This window comes from Uloborus diversus, unplaced genomic scaffold (genome assembly GCF_026930045.1).
Source record: "Uloborus diversus isolate 005 unplaced genomic scaffold, Udiv.v.3.1 scaffold_736, whole genome shotgun sequence".
Taxonomy (NCBI): domain Eukaryota; kingdom Metazoa; phylum Arthropoda; class Arachnida; order Araneae; family Uloboridae; genus Uloborus; species Uloborus diversus.
The window spans coordinates 35562-55626 of record NW_026558941.1 but is presented as its reverse complement, the minus strand read 5'-3'; the positions used below and the strand labels follow the sequence as shown (position 1 = coordinate 55626).

Sequence of the window (20065 nt, the reverse complement as noted above, 5' to 3'; positions counted from 1 at the left end):
CGCATGTAAGTTTTGATTTCCATCTCGCCAATAGGGACTCAAAACAGGGCGTGTTCGGCTTGATCTTAATACCGTCGAGTCCGCGCTGGAAACTGGACATCCCTTCTATATTTTCATGCAACCTTGATATTAGTTATAGTCAGGGCCAAATTATTAAGAGCAGGAGCGCAAGAGATGAGCTCCCATTCAAATAAAGCCCTGGTTATTGTAAATCTGTAAGCTATCTGTTAGCTATTGAGGATTATTATCTGGATTATTATCTTATGTATTCATTGCATAAGAAATAAGAGCAAGCAAATATTCTTTGAAATATGCAAGGTCACGTCAAAACGTATATCTGGAAACAGCTGAAAAATTATCAATTTTATAATTGCATTTTTCCGGTCTAGGATTTTTCCCATCTAATTGCAATTAAATACCACGGAGATCCATCCGAAACCGGTTACCCAATCTAACTGTAATTTACGGAGGTGTCTGGCTGTCTGGGGGTGTAATGCCAGGGGCGGCACAGTTGCCAACTCCTAAAAATGTTTCCCCCTAAACTCAACTCATAAAACCCCTAAAAAGTCTAAATGCAATTGGATAGATACATGTGACGTCATAAAGTCACGTGATCTTTTTACTGTGACATCACACATGGCAAATTAAAAGATCACGTGACCATTGCTATTTTCGATGCTGAGTGAGTTAAGGCTTTTTTTTTCATTCTTATGTCATTTCTGATCAAAACAAATTGTTCAAAAAGCCTTAAAAATGTATGTAAGTAAAAAAAATGAAAAAAAAAAGTTGACATTGCATTCCCAAAGACTAAAAAAAAACATTTTTACCTGATAAAACACCTAAAATTTAAACCCCTAAAAATTTTATCCCCTTAAAACAACCCCATTCTAAAATTTCCCCCCTAAATCTAGGGGGAAAACCCCTAAGTTGGCAACCCTGAGGGGCGGACTGGTCAGAACCGATGCGCACCCCTGGCGCACTCGAACCTGTACGATTAAGTTTTTTCTTTTGTTTTTCTTTTTCGCTCTCGAACCAGTGCGCCTCTACTTCTCTTGAGCTCTCGATCCTTTGCGCCTTAATTTGAATTTTGACGTTTTGAATTCAAATTATTTTTTTCGCGATCACGAGTAAGTGTTTTTTTTTGGGGGGGGGGGAGTATGTTTGTTTGTGTGTGTGGGAGTATGTGTATGTGTGTGTAGGCATGTGTGTAGTTGTTTATTTGTGAGTGGGGGGTTGCGTATGTGTGGGGAAGTTGTGTGTATGTGTTTTTGTGTGTGCATGTGTAGGGGTCTGTATGTATACGTGTACGTGTAGGTGTATGTGTTTGTGTGTGTAGGTGTATGTGCGTGTTTGTGTAGGCAAATAAGTGACCCAACCTGGAGACTCTGTTTTCGCTAGAGGAGCAGCATCGTGAGGCGGGGGGAAAATGAAATCATAGGAATTCAAAACAGTCAAGAGAGAACAATAAGCAATCGTGAATGCTCTCCCTTTCTTTCTTTTTTTTTTTGCTCCTTCTACCTGTGCACCTTTGTTTTTACTTCCTTTTACATGGTCAAGAAAGTATTGTATTCGCTAAAAAAATTTCACTCAAAAATCGGCATTTTCCATTTTTTTCGCCCCCGAAAGAATATTAAATTGTTTATTTCAACCCAACCACAGGTGTATATATGCTTAGAACGCAAAGATACCTGAAATATCCATTTTGGCGATCCCGGAGTTAATTACAACGAGTTTTCTCGTGATACGGATGTATGTGCGTATGTATCTCGCATAACTCAAAACCGATATGGACTTGGAAAGTTGAAGTTTGGTATGTAGACTCCTAGTGGAGTCTAAATGTGCACCTACGCTTTTGATTGCATTCGGATGTTCCAAAGGGGGTCTTTTTCACCTGTTTGGGGGGAAATCATTGTTAATTTCAATGCAAACTCAAGTGGTGTTATAATTTGGCAAACACTTGGCAATACATAGCCAGGATTTAGGTCGCCAAGTTTCACTGCCAAATTAGCGCCAAATTTGGTTTTTTTCTTTTTTTTTCTTTTAATCTGGTTTCAATTTGGCCACTATTGGCGATATTTAGAGAGTTGACTATTGAATCACATTAAAACTGCCAATATTGGGAATTTTTTTTTGGAAAAGTTTTTTTTTGCTCCGGTTCACAACAAACTTGGGGTGAAAATATTTAGTGTTTTTTTACTTACTCCAAGGCACTATTATCAATAAATTGGCGTAAAATGAAGTAATGTGATGCACACATCAGCTCTTTTTTTTTTTTTTTTTGGCGCCCTTTGGGATTTACGTTTGCCTCCCTCTCGGGAGACCCAGACCACCCTGGGCTTATGCTAATAAATTTTTCTCTTCATAATACAATTCAATGTAACTGACTTGAAACAAAGACTAGCACTCTTATCTAGATGTATATCGTGATTAATGATTTTTCATGAGAAAGTTTGAGTCGCGTTAAAATTGTGTTACTGTAGTTCCAATTCTTCTCAGGCAATTAATTACATGGCATACAAAAGCTATTGCGAGTTTTAAAATGTGCTCTAATGACATTTTCTTCAAAATCTCGGATGAATTAAGAAATTTAGAGAAATTGTGATCAATAAATTCATCAGCCGGTTGAAAATTCCGCTGACTAGATGAAAAGAACTGTGAGAGAATAAATTGATGAAAGAACGATCAAAAGGCATAATGACAGATGACCATTTGATAGTCACACATTTCAAACCTTCTTATGTACAAAAGAGCGTGTGAAAAATATTAATGAAATGATAGGACGAAAAGGATAAAAGTCTGTTATAAAACTTGCACGAGAGTTTGAAATATCGAAGGGTTCAATATTAAACATAACGAGGAAGGACATGAAGTACAAAGCAAATAGAAAAAGCAAAATTCAAATAATTCCAAAATCTACTTCAATGAAAGGAAAGGGGAAGGCGGAAGAAAAACCTTCTATTCTTGGCACGCTGGGAGTGAGTGTCCTCAACTCAAGTCTCAACTCAAAAACTAGTATTATATATTGTCGGTATCTATTGAACTTGTCACTTCAAGGATCCTCCCGTACATTCCGCTATTTGTGGTTAAACTACTTGGACGGGACCCTGAAGACAGCTTTGACTTTTCGATCCAGACCAGAAGCAGAGCAATCCCTGATCCAGTACCCCCCGGAGGTATCGTTTCACTTAGAGGACTTTGTGACCACGAGCATCATACTTAACGTCCCCCAGTCACCATTAACGAAGACGGTGGATTTTCGACTGGTTAGGATCGAACCCGAAGCCCTCCGGTCATAAGTCCTATGCCTTATCGATCAGGCCACCACTACCCTTATCTATTGATACTCGTAACCAGAGGCGTCCTGAACTTAAATTTTTGGGAGGGCGAAAATTTTCAATCTGCCGCATGGAGCTCCAAATTTTTGCGAATTATGATGATTTTGCGAATAGAAATAAAATATTCTCCGAATGATGATAACTTTTTTGAATCGTCGGGCAAAATTTGCCGAATAATGAAATTTTTAGGAGGGCACAGTGATTTCCCACCGGGGCGCCCCTGCTCGTAACATGCCTGAGAAATGAGGCATTATGTTCCACTTTATTAAAACACTTCGTCGGAAATGGTAGCACCATTTCAAATAGTGAAAGGTCAATTATCATTGAGAAAGGAGTAAAAATCAATTCTCAGTGTACCAAAACACATAAATTGCACCTTAAAAAAGGGCTCAGAAGGTTAAATTTAAAAAAAAATAAGGTTACCTACCGCATTTTTAGACCTACTGCAAATTAAAATAAATTTCCAGCAAAGAGGCCAAATACCGATTAGTGCTGACTTATCGGTGCACCCTAATCCGTTGGTGTTGCAATGTATTATAATCCTGCCTCATTACCATGCATCAAACTGAGCATCACACAGGGTATCCTGACAAAGACTGACTGTTTTTAAAAATTTATAACAGGGAAGCGGTTAACGATAAAAAAACAAATTCTTACAGAAAATTCATATGGTGAGTGCCAAATTGTTTCCCTAAGAGTTCCACATTTTAGTAAAAAAATTTGTCAATAGATGGCGCTGCACATAGTAAGCCGTTAAGTCAAAAAAGAAGAATTGAATTCATCAATTTTTCCTCCGATTGCGACATGGGATTACAGCCGATCATTGTTTGAAAATATTGTTTTGTTCTTTCGTTCATTATTTTAGAAAAATTATGATGTAATTTTCTTTTTTTTTTTTATTTACGGGCTTAATATCAGCAGCGCCATCTGTTGAAAATATTTCAACTAAAACTTGGAACTCAGGAGGGGGGGGGGGGATTTACGGCCCACCCCGTGAATTTTCTGCAAGAATTATTTGTTTTATCATTTACCGTTTTCCTGCTGTAAATTTTTGAAATCAGCCTTTTTCAGGACATTCTGTATGCCACTTTGCTGTCGGCGGCTTCTGCGGATGATACGCGAAATTGTGGAACATTTCTCATTTTATGTCACTTTAAAGCCCTTCTTTTAGGACTGAAACTCTTATCATTTTATTCTAGATCTATATTAGTTTTACTCTCTTCCTTCGAAATTAATTGATGGTAAGAAATATTTTTTAAAAAATTGGTTATTTAGTATCAATCCATGAATTTTGAAGCGGTTTTTCTTTCACTGTTTGATACTTCTTGGTCGATACGTTCACTTACAGGGTGTCCTGAAAAGGACTGACTGTTTTCAAGAATTTATAACAGGAAATGATAAAAAAAAATTCTTGCAAAAAATTCATGTGGTGGGCCGTAATTTTTTTTTCCCTCAGAGTTCCAAGCTTTAGTTCAAAAATGTTTCAATAGATAGCGCACATAGTAAGCCGATTTTTCCTCCGATTGCGACATGGGAATACAACCGACGATTGTTTGAAAATATTGTTTTGTTCTTTTTTGCTAATTATTTTCGAAAAATTATTATGTAATTGTCTATATTTTATCATGCGTTTATTATCTGCAGTGCCATCTATTGGTAAAATTTTACACTAAAATTTGGACCGGAACAACTAGGACAAACAACATTCAGTTTAAACGAAAATGTATTTAATTTTCGATAATAAGCGAAAAACTGTGTGTAGAAAAAAAAAATTACACTGTTCCTTGTAAGAACTTGAGTACGTATGGTTCGGCCGCTGTGATATTGTAGGACTTCGCTTCTAGCACACCACATTTGTTAAATGACGAAAATGTACAACTATTAATTCGATCTGGGCATACAAGGTTCTTAAGCATCTCAAGCACTCAGATCCCTTTTTTTTACTACTCTTCCCAATAAAAAACCACTCAGAACGAGTTTCTACCCTCCAACCGCCATTAAGGCAGAAGGCGCGATCATCAATGGGGTGACAGTTCAGCACTGCCACCACCAGCTTCACGCTCAGATAGAAACCCCATTTCACATCATCGTGGTTGGGTTTTCTGCGAAGTTCGGTGAGCGAACTCGCTAATCATACTATAGAAATGATCCTATGAAGTATGATCTTATGTGGAAGTTATAATTTTCCAGTTTTGTATTACAATTTGTATGAAAAAATACTGGTGGTAAATTTTTCCTTCCTCGATATGAAGTTTGTAGAGTTTGTGTTCTTTCTTCTCTCTACAGTATCTATTCCATAATTATCATGTTATAAATACACCATCAGGGATTTCATATCTATTTTTAGTGTGTTACCAGGGCTTCACTCGATACGCGTCTTATCAGGCTCAGTCATTTCCCAAAAGATCAAAGGCGCCAACTTGCCTGCAAGAGAGCGCTGTAGTCAGGGAGGCTGTAGTATAACCGGGGGAATCTTTGCTTACTGCAGTAAAAAGGGATGTTGTTTCAATCTTTAAAGTAAAATTTCATTGATATGGTGAACTGATGCGTAGAACAGGGTGAATTGATGTCGTAACGCAGTATCAGTTCTGCTTTTCAAGGAAAATGAGTTCCTTTTTCAGTAAAAGCTGGTCTCAACTCAGGATTCAATTATTTCTCATTGGTGTTCGCTACTTGCAAAATGCACGAATTCATCCCTAAAGCCCATCACGCCTTACTAAATGAAAGTGAATAAATACTATTAACGTTTTCCAGGATTACGACAAAATTTTTGAGACATTTAATGCGAGTAAATTTTGTAAAGGGTTTAAAGATTACTCTTCCTCTGAATAAATAATAAAAAAAAAAAGTATAGAAAGGAACATTTGTTGTTTACAAATTATATGGTATTTTATTGCATATCCAAAGGAGATATTTAATGGCGCAATCGTTAAGATTTCGACAATAATCGTTTTATTTTGACAACATCGGTAAGAATGCAATACATTTTCTCTTACGATATTTTTTCGTTCGAGGTACGTCACTTATTGTACAATTTTACAGAGCCTATCAATTTTTAATTTATGACTCGATTTATTTATTCAGCTGATTATTTTGCATGATAATGGATAACTTAAAATTGATTTGGCGCAATATTTTAAAGAGACTTTTCATATTATTTAAACGCTCGTTTTTATGTGGTAAATAATTTTACTTTGTTTTAATTAAAAATCCACAAAAAAGATAAAATAATGTACGATTTCACCAAATAAATAAATTAGGTAATCAAAAAGCATCTAAAGTTTTATTACATATATATTTATTGAAAGTTAAAATAATCCCTCCAATAAATGAACAAGCCACAAAACGACAATAAAGTTTCCATAAAAGGTGAAATAATCCGGTAAAAAACTATATTAGACAACAATAAAAGCTTCATTTTATTGAAACCAAAAGATCAAACACGGCGACAACAAATAAAATGAAAAATAATCACCAAGATTACATTTCTTGCCTTTTAGTATTCACATTAAACTTTGAAGGGAATTATCACGACGTGGAACATGAGAAATTGGCGAAAAAAAAATTTATATTGCTAAAATTGCTACCGCCATTGTTTGCTCTACAAGCATTTTGATGAAACTTTTATTGGTTTTTAATAAATTAATGTATTTACTTGGCAGATTTTTTTTTTCTTCAATTTAACGATTTTCGTCGAATAACTTGTCTTGCTTAAAAAGTAAACACTGAATTTTACACTTCAGCCGCATTGTTTTCGGTAACGTTTGACTAGTTTGGCAAAAATTTCCAAAACGCACCAAATGTTTTCACGTTAATTCTTCGGCTAATTTTTCCAGAATGAGATTTTTTTTTAAATTAAATTTCTTCATAATGCTTAAGCATTTGAATGGCTTCGTGCATAAGATGTGATGTTTGATTTTATATTACGCATAATTTCATTCAGAACAAAATTTTCGAATGAGTTCTTTTATTAATTAAAAGCAAAAAAACTAAATTCGAAAAAAAAAAAAAGAAAGAAAGAAAGAAACGAAAGAGGAAAATGGCATGACTGAAACATTTTATTAACATGCATTTCCAAATAGCAAACTTCTTTTTGAGCTTGTTTGAAATAGTTATTTAATGAATAAATAATAAATAAGAAATTATCAATATTAACTACTTTTTATTTTTATTGAAGCTTTAAAGTTAAATTAATGTAATAATTTTGAAAATGTTTCACTGCTAAAATTGGAATAAATTATCATTTTCTTTTTCTTTAAAGTAATTTTACATGATGTAATTAGTAGGAGATAAACATCTTTCTCAGCTGATGTTCGTGGGATTTTTGTTTTGAAACTTTTTTTTTTTTTTTTGAAAGCAAAATTTCATATTTATTTACTTTTTGCCTAAAATATGTTTTCAAACACTTTTCTTGAGGAGGAAAAACTCCACCTTTAAATTAACTTGAACACTTTATAACTCAAATTTGAATCCTCGCTTTAAAAATAAAATAATCTGATTTTTATACAGCTAAAAGTTACCAAAAAATTCAACAGATGCCGCTGAAGTCTGACCAGATTTTTTGTTTGATTGATTGATTTCACGCTACAACTTTTATTGAAATGACTGAGCCTGATAGAAACACGTATCAAGTGCAGCCTTGGTGTTACAGAAAAGCTTGTATTTATGAAAGAAGTTAGTATGCAAACGCTGTGTTTCGCTATCAGCCTGCGAGAAATGAAAAAATGTTCTTCAATTTTTGAGCTATCAGTATTTTTTTCTTTTGCAAATATTCTTTTGAAAAAACACATGAATTTTTTCTACCGAAAACGATTATTTATTTTTTTTTGACTAGCTTCATGACATGTTACACTTTGAGCAACAACTAGGTACAACGAAACGTGTTAATTTAAGCACCTTTAAATTTGTTTAAAAATTAACATTTCTTTATGTATACGTGAAGGAAAACCTGGAACTCTTAGCAAATTTATTTTCTCGTCAAAAAATCAGGGGAAAGTCAGAGGACTAGGCGAATTTGACTTTCAAAAGTGAAACACAGAAGACATGATTAAAAATATGACAACGCGCATAAAAAAAACTCTACAAACAGCTGTTTCGAGGTTCTAAAAAAACTCTCCTCCATCAGGGCATAAAAGAACGATGGTACACAAGTGCGACGACGGACACGTTTTTACCTCGAAACAGCTATTTGCAGAGTTTTTTTTAAACTCTTTTAAGATTTTTTTTTACATGCATACACGTTGTCATATTTTTACTCATTTAATAGTACAGAGCTGTTGATTCTTCTTTTACATATACGTTCGACGAGCACTACCGGTAGCGACTGGTTAGTTAATCACATGACAGCTAATGATCACGTTCTGCAATCAACAAATCAACTGGTTAGAATGGTGACCGCTGCGGTAACCGATGAGGTTCGTCGAACGCAAGGAAGAAATCGCCTGGTAAAATCGTACGGAGAGATATTTCTGTCCATATTGACCCTGCAACATCCGAAGGACGGTATGTAGTCAATGAAAAGCGTCTCTATGTAATCACGCATTTCTCTCCAGGCATATGACTTTACTTTGGACCAATGAGAGTTGGGCATGCTATCTAGTCTTTAGCTGCATACGATAGCCAGCGCAGAGAGAGATTTCTGAATGTTTTGCGCATCGTTAAGAGGGCTGTGGGAAGAGGAAAATTTGTTGCTCATAACGTTCCTCGAGAAAATGTCGAGAAAATCCTTTCGGACCATAGACTAATAATAAGAGTAGACCGAGCTATGGCAACCCTTTTGCTGCTCATAAACCAAACCATGTGACTGGTGGATATCCTAGCAACAGCGGGCGTTAATCGTAGCAGACGATCAACGCCAGCGCGAAATAAAATAAATAGAATTGATGGAACACGGAAGAATGATCTTTTATGGAGTCCGATTTGTAAATTTGTTATTCTAAGTTGTAAATATTTTGTTAATATAGTGAGTTTTTCGTTTAGATAGTATTGTGCATTTTCTTTAGTCAATTTCAATAACTCTCTAAGCAATAAAAGATGCAAGCGACCAAGAAGAATCAGCAAACGGTAAGATTTTTACCTACAGTTTCAATTTAAGATACCGATTAGTACATTTTTGCGTTAACGCAAAACGTTTACGCCATTTCGTTCACGCCAACGCTGACAGCTCCAAATGAAATAAAAGTTACCGAAAACTGATCAAAAACTATTACTAATGTCAAAATAATGCATAACTTAAAGAAAAACAGTTCAATCTCTGCACTTGGAAGTTTTTTTTAATGAAAACACATTGTCTTAAAATACATGTCGAGTGCCAAACTATAGATAATGCTGCCATCTAGCAACCATGCTGCCAAAGTCTTCGCCAAGCCCTTCCACTAGTCACATGATACATCTATGAACCAATTTTCTTTATCAGCAAGAATGAGAAAGCTCGGTCTACTCTTATTATTAGTCTATGTTTCGGACATATACAAGAAAAGGAAATAACACCCAGGGCACCGGTAGGAATCAAACCCACTACCTCCGACATATACAGTACATTTGCAATGCGTTTCCTTCTATACACATTCCATTCTCCAAAAGGGCGCTCATGCTTGACGCAACAAAATAGCCTGAAAGATTACTATCTATCTATAACGTCAGCTGTCAGTTGCCCAGTGTCCAGCGGTTGGATATGCATTGAGTAAATTGCATAGCGTAAATTTTTACTACGACTACCTGCGATCTGCCTGCATTTTTGGCTTTCACATTTACAATGTGAAATCAATGCTAATCGAAATCCAACTACGAAACATTCCACAAATCCTTTTGGTTTCATTAATAACAATTAGTTTGTTAATATCATTGCAGTCTGAGTATTAGATAGATAGTAGGTATGTTAATGTTTGTGCATTTCTTAAAGATTGTAATATGAAGCTTCATCATGTGCGAGTTTTTTTATTTTGCTCTATTATTTAAAAAAAAAAAACAAATCAAGTAATGCCACTTAGAGAGTTCTAAAAATCTGTCTGGATTCAAAATTTCTACAATGTGAGTTGAACAGGCCGGCCTAAAGACACTTGTTGATACAGAGCTTTCAGTTTGGTAGCATGTTTGCAATAATCAAGATAAGTATGTTTATACAGTTTTTACTTCTTTTTACACAGAAAAGGAAATATTGTAATTTTTTTCTTATTATCGAATGACTAATGTTTTTTAAAATGTTAATGTTCAAACTTCATAACTCTGAATCCTTGTTTCCCAAATTAATTCAATTCGTATCCATCATCTCCATATTTTATTTCTATTATATGTTTTAAAAATATTTTGCTCTACTTTGTGTTTAGTAATATGATTATATAGGGTAGGGGAAGATGGGGCACCTTAGGACACTTTTTAGATAATGATTTTTAAAAATTTAATTTTCAAATCAATTTTCAACAAACTTAGCTGAACATGTAATTTAGACATTTTTGCTTCAATTAAATTTTATTTTGCTCCATTAATTCATCAAATTAAATTTTCATAATAAAAGTTAAGAAGTCATTACAACATCCCAGCCTGCCCCACTAGGTGGGATACTTTGGGACACTAGCAAAAAAACTTGAATGAATAAAAAAACCAATCCTAATTGATTAAAAAATGTTTATTTACAAACTTACAGCCTAACAAATATCATTAGGTTCTAGATTCATTTTAAATTTACTTATGTTCTGTTTTAACCACCTTGCAGTTCTTGACAAGATATCTTGTTCATTTAACATGCAATTCTGGAACTGGCCAACCGCAAGGGGGTTAAGAGTTTTTCTTTTTACTCAATCTATATATTTTTAGCAGCCTCTCTAATTGAGATCTTATTAACTACTTATTTTTTGCTGCTCTTTCAAGAGCAGAAGCATTTTTTTAAATTTAAGTTCATTGAAACCCTTTATCAAATACATAAAGTACAATGATATAGGCTTTTTCTGTACTATATACTGGTAGGACTGTCTCAACCTTTTAAAAGTTAGACTTATCAGTACAATACATTTTTTAACCTTTAAATTATTATGAAAGGACATGTATCAATTCCCACATGCAATGATTTAAATTATTTCATTTCCTACTTGAAAATTTTAATAATGAAACCACCCATTAATGTAGCTCTGAATCTCTGAAAACAGAGAAAATTAGATTAGTGCTTATTGTTACTGTGAGAAATTCCAAAGTACACTGAAGAGTAGATCCTGCTGTCCTCTTTGATGTCCAAAGAAAACTAATTTCTGTTTACAAAATTAAAGCTGAAATTTATGGTGTCTCAAGGTGGGCCATGTCCCAAGGTGCCACCCTCCCCTACGAGAAAAAAATCTTTCTTTTGACTTTTTAAGTTTGTGAATTGTTTTCTTCCTGTAGTAACCGGGGCATTTCACGACAAGGGTGCCCATATGCAAAATTGTAAGGAGGGGCTCAGATATTTTCCTCATTTAAACTGATTTCAGGACAGATTAGTCTTTAAAATTTGAAGTGTTTAGCAACTTCTTCATTAACAATTGGAGAAGAAATGTTTTTCCATTTTTAAAAAGAAAAAAGTACTAAAAGAAAGGAAGCTCTAATTTCTAAGGGGGGGGGGGGGCTCAAGCCCCCCCCTTTGCCCCCCTATATGGGTGCCCTTGTTTCACGATATTTGTGACATTGGGATGTCTGTAACAAATCTTGTTAAATGGTTATAATTTGTTTATATATATATTGAAAAAGCACATTCTGAAAGACATGAATGCAGGGTTGCCAACCTTGAGGAGCATTTTGAAATTCTGTGGAGCAGCTCAGGGTTTTGAATAAAATTCAGTAATAAAATTAAAACCATTTATCTAAAACTGTTTTTGAGCTTTGACCATCATTTTAAGCACTAGTACAGAAGTGTAAAACATTATGTCATGCTTGAAAACACTCAGCCGAAAACTTGGAGCAAAATAACTTTTTTTGCGAAGCTGCAGAGTTTTGCAATTTTTGCGAAGCAATTTGGCAACCCTGTGAAAAGGAGCTCAAAATATCCGAAATACAACTTTTATTGTTACAGACTCTACATTTAGTTTTTCTTCAGTAGTGACTCAGGCTTAATTTAAGCCAAAACAGGTGCTTGGGACAAATTAAGTAAAAGATCATCTCTAATACAGATAGTAATTTTAATTAAAAAGTGTGTTCATTAAAAAATTATACATTGTAAAAGTGATGTTTGTAGAGTCTGTAACAATAATTAGAAGAAAAGTTTCATTAAAATTTTTATTTATGTATTTTATATCATTAAATTGAATGTTTTCTAATTGAACTTGTCATGTTACAATATTCTAAAATTAGTTTCATGATTATTGAAATACAATATTTTTATTAATTTTATTACCTACAGATTCTACAAAATGTTACAGACTCTAGGTTTGGCGATTGTTTCAACGCAGCTCTTTCTTCCCCAAAATACTTGAATAGCCTGCCCTAAAAAATAAAACTAAAAGTAAGCCCTTTAAAGGAATTACAACTTATACTTTAAAAAAACTTCGACTTTCAGAAGAATTTTGACTCCACAAGTGTATAGGTGAAGGATCTAACTCATAACTCGAAGTCCCAAGGGACCAGCTGAAACGTTCGATTTATTGGTAGTTCAAGTTATGGGAAGTGTCCAAAACAATATCAGGAGTTTGGGACCCGATGAAAACTTCAAGATAATGGAACATTCGAGTTATCAAGATTCAACTGTACTTGATTCAACGATAATTTTTTCTAGTCCCTCGTCCATCATTAAATCCGTGTTATACTGTATATAAACAGGAATTGAACAAAAATTTGTTGCTTAAGAACAGGTGTGATTTCTTAAGCAAAAAATGTTGTCTTTTTTAATTGAATAAACAGAAAATTTAAGTTCCTTAAAAAATGATATTTTAAAAGTTTTTGCTCAAAAACATCTCCTCTCCAATATAAGAGTTGTTGGGACCTCCACCATAAGGATAACCCTTAAGAGTTTTTCGGAAATTTTGATTTGCCAAAACTAGTTCGATATTGATCCCTTAAGGTAATCAAGAGTCTACTGTAAAAGATAAATTGCTGGTGAAATTTGTATTGAAACATTTCATTTCTAATAGCAAATTCAAGACAATAAAAAAAAGCAAACTGTGAAGAAATCAACGTTAACACTTGGTCTGTTCCACCAAGAGAGACACCTTCAATCTGTTTTTTTTTTTTTTTGCATTTTTGATGAAAAAAAAATAGCCATAACAGTTTATTCTATCATTGAAAGTATTGAACTATGAGATTGTATTGTTGTTGTTTAGACTCTGTAAACAATAATTTAAACAATTCTCACGCATGACAAATATATAGAATCCGGATAATGTTCAAAAACATGCAGTCCTTCAGTATATATTTCCTTAAAATTTTTTTTTGCCTTTTTAATAATTATTTTGGTGTGTAAATGTACTGTAGATAAACTGAGGCATAGTAAAAGAACTTTGTTAGGTAAGACTAGTTAATACTTTCACTGAAAATTTGAAGGTAGTTAAAGCAAAAAAATCCTTTTGCATAACCGAATATCTCTACAAAAGGCAACTTTTCCGCACTATTACTTAGAATTTATCAGATTTTAACTTTTTTCCACTCCAACCATGTTACATTTTTCAAAGACTTCATTCCCAAGCTAAGCGATCAACTATGCAAAAAATTAACATATTCAGAATTTGGTGTTCCCCGCATTTTACACCTAGTCAATCTTTTACTGTAATTAAGGTCTTAAATTAATGGGCAAGCACTATAAAATTTTGCCAAAATGTGTTTGTATTTGTATCTTTACTGCATAGTTGAAAGGGTCAACTAAAATGAGGCATATATTAAAATATTTGAGTTGATGCATAGGCGGATTTAGGACTGAGTTCCTGGGGGGGGGGCAGGAGTTTTTTTTAGCAACATTTTTATTGCCCCCCCTCCCACTTTCATGTTTTTGTCTTTTTTCTGTGATGCATAAGTCCATGCTTTACTTTTTTGCGTGTCGTTTTCATTAATGTGTGTTTTCATGCTGTCCTTTTTGAATTGACCTTAAGAGAGGGAGCCGGTATCAAGAGAGTGACGCAGGGCTCCCTTTTAAGTCGGGAATAGAAGATCTCTAATTTTAGGGGGCGGGGGGTTTCTCCACCGCAGGAAATTTTGTAAAATGGATATAAAATTCTGCATTTTGAAGCCTTTTAGAGGTTAATTGGATAGACATAGAAATTGATAACTAGATTATACAGTTGTACGGTTTAGTTCAAACTTTGTAAGAAACAGCCATTTTAAGTTTGAAAGAAAAAATAAAGTATAGATTTCTCATTACAACAACCTTTTTTTAATTATAAGTAGAGTGCAGAAAACGAAAAGGAATAGAGGTAGTGTATCATTTTTTTTCCTGGCTAAAAAGATTAACAATCTGCAGTAGAAGTAATTGGAGCCCATTTTGCTTAGGATTTTCAAAGTCTTATCTAATTATTTTCAAGGACTCTGGAATAAATAAAATTATTTAACGCACTTCATTTGTACTTTCCAGTCTCTGATATTTTAGTACTTGGTTGTAAATTTTTACAGTCCTGTTCTAACTTTGAGAAATAGCTATTTTAAATTTAAAAGAGAAAAGTAACCATAGATTTTTCATGACAGCAACTTTTCTTCAATTGCAAGTGGGGCAGAAAACGAAAAGAAATAGAAGTAGTGTATTGTGTATTTTTTTCCATGCTAAACAGATAGACAATATGCAGAAGACATAAGATAAAAGCAATCGATACAAAAGGATTTCCAAATGACTGCAATCGGAATTGAATAACTAGCAAGATATGAAACATATGAGTCACAAAAATTTATTTCAGTTAATGTTACAAACGTGAGAACCATGATTTTTACATTTTTAATACAGGATGTGGCAAGGAGCTGAATTTGACATATTTTGGCATTCCTCCCTCTCTACCATTTGTTAGACATTTTAAAATTTAAGGTTTGTAGTCACGCGTTTCCAAATATTCGAGGTTTTCAAGCACTTAAAAATGAAATTAGTTTTTTCAAGCAATTTCTATTTTTTAAGAAACGAATCATGAACTTTTTTTGGGAGTTAGGGACCCACTTCAAAGCAGGGACCCTAAGCAATAGCTTGTTTATCTTATAGGCAAATTTGGCCCTGTTTGTAATTCACTCTTACCTGCAAATTTTTGCTTGATTTTTTGTAATTTTTACGAAAATTCGTCAGTTTTTACGGTTAAAGGATTTTTACGATTTTACCAATCTTTGTTAGGTTTTTATAGAATTTTATAAAATTTCAGCAAAATTTTCCAAAACTTTTGATGACTCAATTATTTAGATTTCAATAATGGCAAGGACTGACTCACTTAGACTTAGATGATTATGACTAACCTTACTTTTAGAACAGTATTTATAAAGTAAGTAAAATTGTACTTTCCTTCTAAGTAAAAAGATTCATTTAATCAGAATACTCAGATAACTGAAATTTATTCAGTTTGCGATACTATTTATTTTCTCTCTCTCTTAAAAAAGAGAGAGAGAGAAGGAAAAAAAACTATGCTTTTTAGGAATTTCTTAAAGGGCCAATTAATCTACTAAGAACATAAATATTATGCACAAATATACTTGAAATGTGGACACAAATCATAACGAGTAGATTGTTCTGTTAGCGAGAATGGGGGCGGGGGGAGTTTTCCCCCCTTTTTTTAGGTTCTAATTTGTCAAAATAATCGTCAATTATTATAAGTGCTGCAGCTTAATGTAAAGCTCGTTTAGCCTATATTTTCATTCATATACTTGCCCAAATGGTTTTCAGTCCAAAATGATGAACTTAGACACGTTTTTAGCACCCCAGTGACAGCTGTTTTATTTGTATTTAATGTTCGTTTTTTTTCCTTTTCTTTTCTCCCATCAGAAAAGGACATTCGCTTTTCTCTTCACTTTCATTAAACTATTCAAAAAAGAAAAAGTCATGATTTTTTTGTTTTAAGATTTTGGAAGATATGTTGTTACTATATAAAGTCCTCCCAAAACTGGGGGGCATTGCCCCCCTTCTGCCCCCCCATGCCCATGAGTTGATGCTCCGGAAAAATTTTTGGAACTTATATCTCAAGAATAAGTTTGTATCCTCCAACTTTAAACATTGTTTCTTGGACTAAATTGTTAAAATTTAAGCAAGTAGTAACTATTTCAAAGAAAGTGCATAACTGTTTCCATGCTTTATTCTGGCCTAATAGCCCTGTTTATTTATATCCCAATTAAAAAATTCCTTTCTTTTATTAGGAAGCAGATACATAAAGAAGCGACAAGTGTTGAGACAGCCTCTCCTTCCTTCATACAAATCCATAAAAACTATACTATACTACATGAGAAACCCCTACAAGACTGAAGTTGCCAATCGACATCGATAATTTGGTAATACCATCAATATGGAACTAAACCACTGACAAAAGAATTTTTTTCTCATAGGGGATGACAAGAATTCTGAAAGAATTTTGGTAAGTAAATACTTAAAAACATTTTTGTTCATTGTAAAAGGTATCATGCTAATACATGATAGAACATTTTGGAATTTTCAACATTACCCATTGGCATGGGCGCCCATATGAGGGGGCTCAAGCTTCCCTTTAAAAGTAGAACTTCTTTGCTTTTATTACTTTTTTTTTTTTGCAAAAATGTAAAAAAAATTTCTTCTCCAGCCATTAATGAATAAGTTATTAAAAATGTCAAATTTTAATAGCTCCAATCTGTACTGAAATGGTTTCCATGAGGAAAATATCCTGTTTCACCATGTGGAAAATATCTGGGCTCCTCCATTAAAATTTTTCATATGAGTGCTCATGCCCATTGGAAGCTTCTTATTCATTTTTATTGTTAGCAAATAAAAAAAAAAATTCTAGATAGCTCTAGAAACCAATTTTTTTGTTAAAAATTTTTGAGCAATCACAAATTGGTTATTGTTTTCACTTGACCATTGACTGACGTCCAACCTTTGATTTTATTTATCTTTGCTTATAATGTAGGTGTTAGGGCTATATTAATTTGCATTTTAACTATTGTTCTCGCCACTAGATGGCTGACGACAAATTATAAATATTCCACCTTTTTTTTTGCATTTGCTAACAATTTTCCATCATTGTAAAAACTAATTTTGTAATTTATATTTTAAAGTTTTATTTAATTCAACTCTGATATTACCTAGCACACTGTGGAATAGGTGTTAACTGCAACAATGTTTATTATTTTGTGTTAGATAGTGGGAATGTTCCAGAGGTAAAGGAGGAAGTTAGTAAAAAGGAGGTGGGCATTAGCTGTGTGTTAGATAGTGGGAAAATTCCAGAGGTAAAGGGGAAAGCTATTGCTGAGGTGACAGACTGGGAAACTAAGGGTATAATTTTGGGAGATTCAATGGTGTGTGAGGTGGGAAACTCAATAGGCAGAGTTAGACGTAAGGTGGCTAGATGTTGTTTGTCAGGAGCTCGGGTGAGAGATGTAAATAGGGTTGCTGAAAAGAAGGGGGTATTTAATAAAGAGGATGTAGTTACTTTGTGGGTGGGAACTAACGATGTAGGCCATAGTAACAACGATGAGTTTACAAAGGAATGGGATTCCCTGTTGGACAAAGCAACCAACTGTTCGGCAAATGTCCAAGTGGTTGGTTTGCTTCCCAGATATGGAGTGCATAGGAGTTGGTTAAACCAACGGGCTAGGTGTATGAACCTGGTACTCAAGGAAATTTGCGTTAAGCATAGTATCAGGTTTATTGATGTGTGGAGTAAATGTAAACGCGATTGGATTGCTAGGGATGGCCTGCATCTGAGCTCTACAGGGGTCAAAATGGTTAGTGGTTTGGTTTTAGAGGCTTCAGAATCAAAAAACTGAGTTGGAATGGGGGGCATGGTTTAAGGAGCAGAATTCGAAAGGGTATTAACTACTTGGAATTTAGTAGAAACGGAAATAGTGTGGCTAATAGGAGAAAAGATTTTAATAATTGGGATTCAAATAATCGTGCAGCATTAAATAAAAGTAAGATGGGCTTACTTAAGGTTTTTTATACAAATGCTCGTAGTATTAGGAACTAGGACTCGACCAATGCATCGGCCAGGCCGATGCATCGGCGCCGATGGTTCAACAATCTAGCCATCGGCATCGGCGGCCGATGCTAACTTGCAAGAAACATCGGCCCATCGGCCTTAAAAACATCGAAAAACCGATGGAATTGGCCGATGTTTTTGAAAAAAAAAAGGACCTTTGTTGTTTTCCTTTTTAATACAAAGTAAAAGGAGTTATTGTTTTCATATAAAATTGTTTACTTAAATTACAGTATGAATTTCTATTTTAGTCACCCCTGAAAGAGATTTTAATACTGCATTCAGGTACCAAACAAGTTAATTATTGCGTTGTTTTTTGCGGCTGGATGTACGTATGTATCTCTCATAAGTCATAACTGAAAAATAGTAAGCTGTAGAAGGCTAAATTTTCGCATGTTGGATGTGCGCACGCTCCAGTTGTGCACTTCACTTTTTGTTTTTGATCGGGTGTTCTAAAAAGCCTATTAACTGATTTTTTGTGGCTATTAATTACTTATTTCAATGCAAAACTAACATAGCGTCTCAGACTGGCGATCATTTGGTGATGTATTGCAGAAATGGAGACCAAGGAAACAAATATAAGATGGCGAAACCGGTTTTCTTTCATTTTGTTAGATTCCGGTTGAACAGACGATAATTTTTTATATTTCGACATTTGTAATATGAATCACAGTAATGCAGTCTTTTCTGCATTGGATGATCGTAAAATAAAAATTTAGGTCGAAATCTGATTTTTTTTGGGCTGGGGGATTACAATTCCTTATTCATTGAAAGGAAGTAAAGTGAAATGAATCAATGATCCCTGACAATCTTATCAATTTTTTTTCTGTTAGATTTTTTTTTTGCCATCGGCCATCGGCCATCGGCAATCGGCCATTTGGAGGAAAACAATCGGCCATCGGCCACCTTTGAACAATCGGCCAACAATCGGCATTGGCCCATCGGCCAAAAAATGCCATCGGTCGAGCCCTATTAGGAACAAGATGGAAGAATTGAAAAGCATAATTATAGATGAGAGGTTGGATATTATTGGAGTTACCGAGACATGGGCTACCGAAAGTGATGATGATTTATTATCTATTGCTGGGTATAATTTGTTTAGACAAGATAGAGTAGGTAAAAGAGGTGGTGGGGTTTTATTTTATGTCAGAGACACTTTAACTTGCAATGAATTGGTAATTAATGATAAACCTAATGAGATTGGTATGATTTGGCTGGAGTTGATGAGCAATAAAGGAAATAAACTACGTTTAGGGAACATTTATAGGCCACCCAACTTAAACCAGGATCAAGATGAACAGATGTTTAGTATTATTAGTGACATTTCAAGCAAGGGGTCAGTCATTATAATGGGAGATTTTAATTTTCCAGGAATTGATTGAAATAATTTTTACCATAGTAATAGCAAAGAATTTTTGAATGTAATTGGTGACTGTTTTTTAGATCAAATTGTAACTCAGGGTACTCGACTGGACGTGATTTTGGATCTAGTTTTCTGTGATATGGAAGGTTCTGTTCAGGGGTTATGTGTAGGGGAACACATTGGAGACAGTGACCACAACAGTATTAGGTTTGGGATTAATTTTGATACGCACAAAGTAGAGAATTTTAGGTTTGTGCCCAATTTCAGAAATACTGATTTTGTGGCACTTAGGCAGA

At 34.2% G+C, this 20065-nt stretch overlaps 1 non-coding gene across 1 annotated transcript; it reads right to left on the bottom strand.

Annotated features, from left to right (window-relative positions):
- Positions 1-5297: 5297 nt before the first annotated feature.
- On the bottom strand, positions 5298-5502 carry LOC129233798 (small nucleolar RNA U3). Its single transcript, XR_008581490.1, has one exon. It is a non-coding gene; the product is annotated as a small nucleolar RNA U3 (small nucleolar RNA).
- Positions 5503-20065: the final 14563 nt, after the last annotated feature.